The 6,813-nt window shown below is 43.3% G+C and overlaps 1 non-coding gene across 1 annotated transcript; it reads left to right on the forward strand.

The window, feature by feature from the left end:
* The first annotated feature begins 6,258 nt into the window (after positions 1-6,258).
* LOC111725413 lies at positions 6,259-6,474 on the forward strand. The gene has a single exon (XR_002773486.1). It is a non-coding gene; the product is annotated as a small nucleolar RNA U3 (small nucleolar RNA).
* The last annotated feature ends 339 nt before the right edge of the window (positions 6,475-6,813 follow it).

Consider the following 6,813-nt stretch of genomic DNA (forward strand, 5'->3'; position numbering starts at 1 on the left):
TAAGAAAAAAAGGTCCTATTGACTCTATCACAGATTATTAGGCAAGAGAAAGTTGTTTAAGGACAACCAAATGCAAATGTTATGTGCTAAATGACAGAGATTTAAGAAAATGCGCTTTTGCAGATGAAAATAAGCATTTTTCAAAGTCTTCACTGACATTCATGATATGAAAGAAACAGTCGTTCAAAAGATAGTTGAAAAGCACAATATGAAATAGGTTCCATATTTTTAGTCGGTAATTTTTTTCCTTGTGGTGAGTTCCATAAGATTGTGTAAGTAACCTCTCATCAATGTGTACAGTTAGAGAAAAAACTGAGAACTACTGCTTTACATCAAATAAAAACTATTGTCTATAGCTGCGGTAAGTAGTACAACAGCTATTTGAGCCAGGCACGGTGGCTCATGCCTGGAATCCCAGCACTCTGGGAGGCCTAGGAGGGTGGATTGCCTGAATTCTGGATTTCAAGAACAGCCTGAGCAAAAGGGAGACCCCATCTGTACTAAAAAATATATAAAAACTAGTTGGGCATTGTGGCGGGTGCCAGTAGTCCCAGCTACTTAGGAGGCCGAGGCAAGAAGATTGCTGGAGCCTGGGAGTTTGAAATTGCTGTGAGCTGTGACACCAGGGCCCTCTCTACCCAGAGAAACAGAGTGAGAAAAGCAAACAAACAAACAAAAAACCCACAACAGCTATCTGGACATAACTCCATAATTATGAGTTTTTGTTCCCATGTTAGTAGTTTGGGTGTGGCATCCTCTATAACAAAATTTACCCTTTTAACCATTTTAAGTGTACAATTTAATGACATTACTTAGTTTTGTTTGTTTGTTTGTTTGCGACAGAGTCTCACTATGTCATCCTGGGCAGAGTGCTGTGGTGTCACAGCTCACAGCAACCTCCAACTCTTGGGCTTAAGCAATTCTCTTTTCTCAGCCTCCCAAGTAGCTGGGACTACAGGTGCCCACCACAATGCCCAGCTATTTTTTGGTGGGAGTTGTCATAGTTGTTTAGCAGGCCCAGGCCAGGCTCCAACCTGACAGCTTCGGTATATGTGGCCAGTGCCCTACTCACTGAGCTACGGGCTCCAAGCCGTAGTGACATTACTTATTGTCATTCACATTTTTGGGCAACCATCTCCAGAACTTACTCATCATTCCAGACTGAAGTTCTGTACCCATTTTCATACTCAATCATAACTCTCCTTTCCCCTCCCTTTGGCCACTGGCAACCACTATTCTACTTTCTGTCTTTATGAATTTGACGAATTTAGATACCTCATATACGTGGAATAGTCATAAAATATTTTTCCTTTTGTGTCTGGGTTATTTCATTTAGTATAATGTCTTCAAGTTTCGTCCATGTTGTAGCAGGTATTGGAATTTTTTTTTATGGCTGTTATTCAAGAATGTTACTTCATTGTGCCCGCACTGCCCGAAACTGCAAGCAGTTAACACTCCATGGGGCAACCAGTTGAAAAATGGGAAGCTAGAGCCTGTATAAAAGCGCTTCCCTTTCATCCTCCAGGTGAACAATTCTGAATTCTAAATGGTTCATGAGAACCATGAGTCCCAATTGCCCACAGCAGTGACCAGATCAGTGTTGCACCCATGTTTTTCGTTTTGTTTTGTTTCTTTTTTGTTTACTGAATTTTAGGGGATGGGGGGATCGGTGAGGCTTGCTTTCGGGCAGAGAATGTAGGCATTGATTTTTTGTTGTTGTTGTTGTTTCTTGAGACAGAGTCTCACTATGTCACCCTTGGTAGAGTGCGGTGGCCTCACAGCTCACAGCAACCTCAAACTCTTGGGCTTAAGCGATTCTCTTGCCTCAGCCTCCCAAGTAGCTGGGACTACAGGAGCCCACCACAATGCCTGGATATTTTTTGTTGTGGTTGTTGCAGTTGTCATTGTTGTTTAGCTGGCCAGGTCAGGTTCACACCGCCAGCCTCAGTGTATGTGGCTGGCTCTGTAACCACTGAGCTATGGGAGCTTCTCTTTGTTTTGATTTTTATTCTTTCCCTGTTCAAACTTCACAGTTCTCCCATCATTTTACTGGGATCACTTCACAATCCCCACATACAAACCTTTGCCTGGGGCTCTGCTTTCCTGGGGCAACCTTGGCTAAGACAGTTGATAGGAGTATCTTAAGCATGAGATAATCAGAATAGGAATTTCAAACTGGAGGGTGCACCAGCCAGGGAGCAATAAAGATCTCATCACTGATAGTTGAGTAGTGAAAGCTCCTGAAAGGCAGCAATAACCCAGCTACTAATAAGGGCTCACTTGCAATGGATGGGGTGCAGGTATATGTAAATCTTTGGCTTATGTGTATGGCAATGGCTCTCGAACAGTCTGGAAACAATGATAAAGAGTAGAATTGCCAAAAAATAAAAATAAATAAAAATTTTTTTTAAAAAGTAGAATTGCCTGGCTTTGAAAGGCTTTAGGTGATTTGAAGAAAAAAAGTTCCTGGATCAGATCAGTCAACTATCTACTCAAGGCATGTAGTAAAATTCAGAAATCTTCCACAGCACCATTTAGAAAGAACCTTACAACATGCAGCTATATGGTAAGTTGAGCTAAAAGCCAGGCCTAGGATTTAATTGTGGGGGTAGGAGAACGTCAAAGAAGACTGAGTACACAATCTCACCAGGTCTCTAAACTCCAAGTTAGAGCCCTCATAGGAAAAGAGCCGTACTTTGAAAGATGGGATGGGCACATGTGGGGAGAAAAGTAAGAACCCTGTATTTCAAATTCCCCAAATTTCTCTAGGAAGAAGCAGCATTTCCCTTCTTCCCTCTTTGTAGATGAGATGTGCTTTCCTCACTGGAAGGTCTGCACAGACCTCACCTGAGGCAGGTGTTCCACTAGGTGGATTTGTCCTCCCCAAGGAGCTCTCCTGCCTTCTTTCATCACCTCAAGACCAATTAATAGGCCGGATGTGGTACTCACACCTATAATCCTAGCACTCTGAGAGGCTGAACCCGGAGGATTACTTGAGCTCAGGAGTTTGAGACCAGCCTGAGCAAAAGCAAGACCCTCATCACTACTAAAAATAGAAAAAATTAGCCAGGCATTGTGGTGGGCACCTGTAGTTCCAGTTACTTGGAAGGCTGAAGTAGGAGCATGGCTTGTGTGCAGGAGTTTGAGGTTACTCTAAGCTAGGCCGAGGCCACAGCACTCTACCCTGGGCAACAGAGTGAGACTCTTATCTCAAAACAAACAAACAAACATAAATAAATAAATAGTGGCCGGTTTGTAGCCCAGCAAAAAAAGGAAAATATAATCCCTCTGACTACTGTGGAACAGGATTGAGAAAGGGGGTGGTAAGTGAAGAGAGGTGAAAGGCAGGGGTTCTTGTTTAAGCTGATAGTGATGCGGCAAGTTATGAAGGGGTTCAGAATGCCCACTGTGGCATAAAAATTAGTTTGAGCTGAAAGCATTTGAGAATGAGCTTTTTTCCCCTAAACTCCCTATCTGCCTAAAAGCAGAGCCTCCAAACAAAACCCAGAAAAACCTACTCCAATTGTTCTTGCTGGCCTAAAGAAGGAAACTGATGCACAATTAGCATAAAAAGTTTATCTGAGTCAAAAGTGAAGATAGCTGGTCAGGACACACTTTTACTTTGCCTTGAGAAGTACTCCATTAAACCTCTGTTACAAGCAGGTTTTTAAATATAAAAGGGCCCTGGAAGTAAGAACAAGATAACCTAAAAATTGTACCCTCTTATTAATTTGATCTAATTAAAATTTTTTTAAAAAAAAATGAATATAAAAGGGGACAAGGAGTGGGCTGACACAAAGTTGTTTGATAAGAATTCTCTTTGACTTACAGAAATACCGTCAAATTGTTACTGTCTATGACCGCAGGCTTTGCTCAATAAGGAATCATGAGGCCCAAAACCAAGGTCTCTGATAAAAAAACAGACAAAGGATAAAGTGGGCAAAACCATCTAGAACCCAGATGACCACAGAAAAATGACTTCAGGTCACCTTCACTGCTCATGCCTTTTAATACTGTGCTTATAATGTATTCGCATAGCAGGAAATCGACGTAGACAGAAGACTCCAGGCACCAGTTGATTAGAGGAAGCAGGTTTATTCTGGCCAGGGGGTAACTCAGAACACCAGTGTGTCTCCAAAACCGAGCCCCCCCACTCAATCTCTTGCCTCTCTTTTATCCACTTTTCAGGGCGGGAGTGCAAGTGAGAGAGACATGACATCATCCTCAAGGTCCGGGGCTCAAGGGGGAAGGTCAGATTCACCTGTGTCCTTGAGACCAGTCAGACTACCTGCCCTCTAAGGTGATGGAAGTCCAGGGAAGTTACTAGGTTACAATCTAGGCCCTGTGTTTGTCAAGGAAGAAACATACAGACAACAGAAACGCCTGCTGGTTGGCTGAGGCCTACACAGGGCGGCTAGGACAGATTCTTTTAGTTCTGCTTTTACTTTCTTGCCTCATAAGCATACTAAAAGTAACTCCCACCAACACCAAGACAGTTTACAACGCCTCCAGTGGCTCCTGGAAGTTACCCTATAAGGTTTAAAAAGAAGAGGAACCCTCTGTTCTGGGAACTCCCCACTCCTTTCACAGAAATCTTCTGAATAATCCTCCCTTCACTTACCATTAAAGTAAATAGAAGGTGTAAAATAAGAATCTGGAAACTCAAAAGATGCTATTCTCTGTTGTTCAGAGAGTAGCTCCTCTGCCTATGGAGCAAGGCTTCCTCCTGTTTCTTGGTTATTTCAGTACATTTTTGCTTTACTCTGGCTCACCCTTGAATTCTTTCCTATGTGAAGCCAGGAACCCACATGGCTTTCAGGCCAGACCCCAGTTTGCCCGGTCCACTTTCCTGTCTCAGGTATGCAATCTTGAACTATATGAGTCTGAGTTATGATGTCCAGTGTATGGCAATGTATGGCTACTTGGCATCAGTTAGTCTACAGCCCCAGTAGCAAGTGGCTTCAAGTGATAATTACTTACCTCAACATGAAGTGAGATGTGACCGCTGTCACACACTGTCACATTTCAATGCCTCTCTAGGCCTGATTATTAAAGGGGGCATGCATTCCCAAGATAAAACGTTTCTCTTCTTTCTCATTCCCCCTTTTAATCAAAAATCCTTTTGCTTGAAAGTATTAATGATCAAAGTCTGAGTGTAAAGCTGTCCCTCATTACCAGGAAGTCTTATTCCCAGATAATCCCATTTCAAGTAGAGACAGGAGGAGGAAGGAGAAGGCATCTCACTGGGAAAAAAAGAGATAAAGTGCTGTGGCATCAAAGATCACAACAACCTCAAACACTTGGGCTGGAGCCATCCTCTCCTCTTGCCTCAGCCTTTGCTGGGACTATGGGCTTGCACCACCAGGCCCAGCTTGTTTTTCTGTTTTTAGTAAAGACAGGGTTTGACTCTAGCTCAGGCTGGTCTCAAACTCCTGAGCTCAAGCAATCTGCTGCCTCAGCCTCCGGGGGTGCTAGAATTACAGGCATGAGTCACTGCACCTGGCCATGATTTAATCTTTTAAAGACAGTCTCAAACTCACAGGCTCAGATAATATTCCCACTTCAGCCTTTCAAATGGCTGGGACTACAGGTGCACACCACTTTGTCTGTCTTCAATGAGGAATTTAAAGAGTGCCCCAAAGCTGAAATGGGTGTGAAGGAGCTAAGAAAATTTCACCCCAAAATTTGATTCCTTGGTACGTAAAGAATATTTTGAATTGAAGCCCATTCGTGATCAGACAGCATTAGAAGTCTTTCCTCTACCAACATAAAACCTGAGTAATCTGATTTAGAATCAGAAGGGAATGCTGACTTTCTTACTGTGTACTAATAGACCTGGCCCTAAGGTCATCTGAAGCAGAAGACCTGTCTCTTAATCTTAATCTACACATCAATCTGTTTCTACCATCTACACACTTGCCCCCTAGCAACCACTTGCTGCACACATAATTTCCACGCTCTCCCCACTCCCTTCTAAAGGGCATCTTTAAAAAAATCTCTGACCAAAGACTATACTTTCAGGGATTGTTTCTTTTCTTTTCAAGACAGTGTCTCACTTTGTCACCCTCATGACTGTAGCTCACAGCAACCTCCACCTCCAGCTCTTGGGCTTAGGCGATTCTCTTGCCTCAGCCTCCCCAAGTAGCTGGGTCTACAGGTGCCCGGCTATTTTTATTGTTGTTGTTGCAGTTTGGCTGGGGCTGGGTTCGAACCCACCACCCTCGGTATGTGGGGCCGGTGCCCTACTCGTTGAGCCACAGGCGCCACCCAGGGATCATTTCTATAGTTCGGCTCTAGAGAAGTCTATCTGAATGTGTAGAGCACCAGAAACCACGAGGAGGAAGCGCAGTGTTCTCTCCTGAGCCTGAAGCTGGCTCCTGGTGTTGCTTCACTGCAATTGCCACTTGCCATTGATGATCATTCTTCTTCTCGCCCTTTGGGGGAGTAAGAGGGAGAGAACGCAGTCTGAGTGGTTCCGGTTATAGCTATTTAAAAAAAAAAAGCCTCTGACCATCACTGAGACTTTGGGTCATCATTCTTGGATTTTCTTGTGATTTCCTGCATGCCTTCTCTTATTAATCTACCATAATTGTGAGTTGATCTTTCAGTGAACCAACTAAAGGGAAAAAAGGCCCGTTTCACTGTGATGCCAACAGATGGCATTACAGAGTAGCAAAACAGGAGGCCTCAGCTGTCACTAATTTAAAAAGCTGCTGTCATGTGTTGAATTCTCTTTAACCTTCAGAATACTATGTTTTAGGGTTTTTTGAAGAAGATAATGACAGATTAATCATTTGAGTAGTGGAAATACAA

The sequence above is a fragment of the Otolemur garnettii genome, unplaced genomic scaffold (assembly GCF_000181295.1).
Source record: "Otolemur garnettii isolate 467f Iridium unplaced genomic scaffold, OtoGar3 scaffold00039, whole genome shotgun sequence".
NCBI classification, from domain to species: domain Eukaryota; kingdom Metazoa; phylum Chordata; class Mammalia; order Primates; family Galagidae; genus Otolemur; species Otolemur garnettii.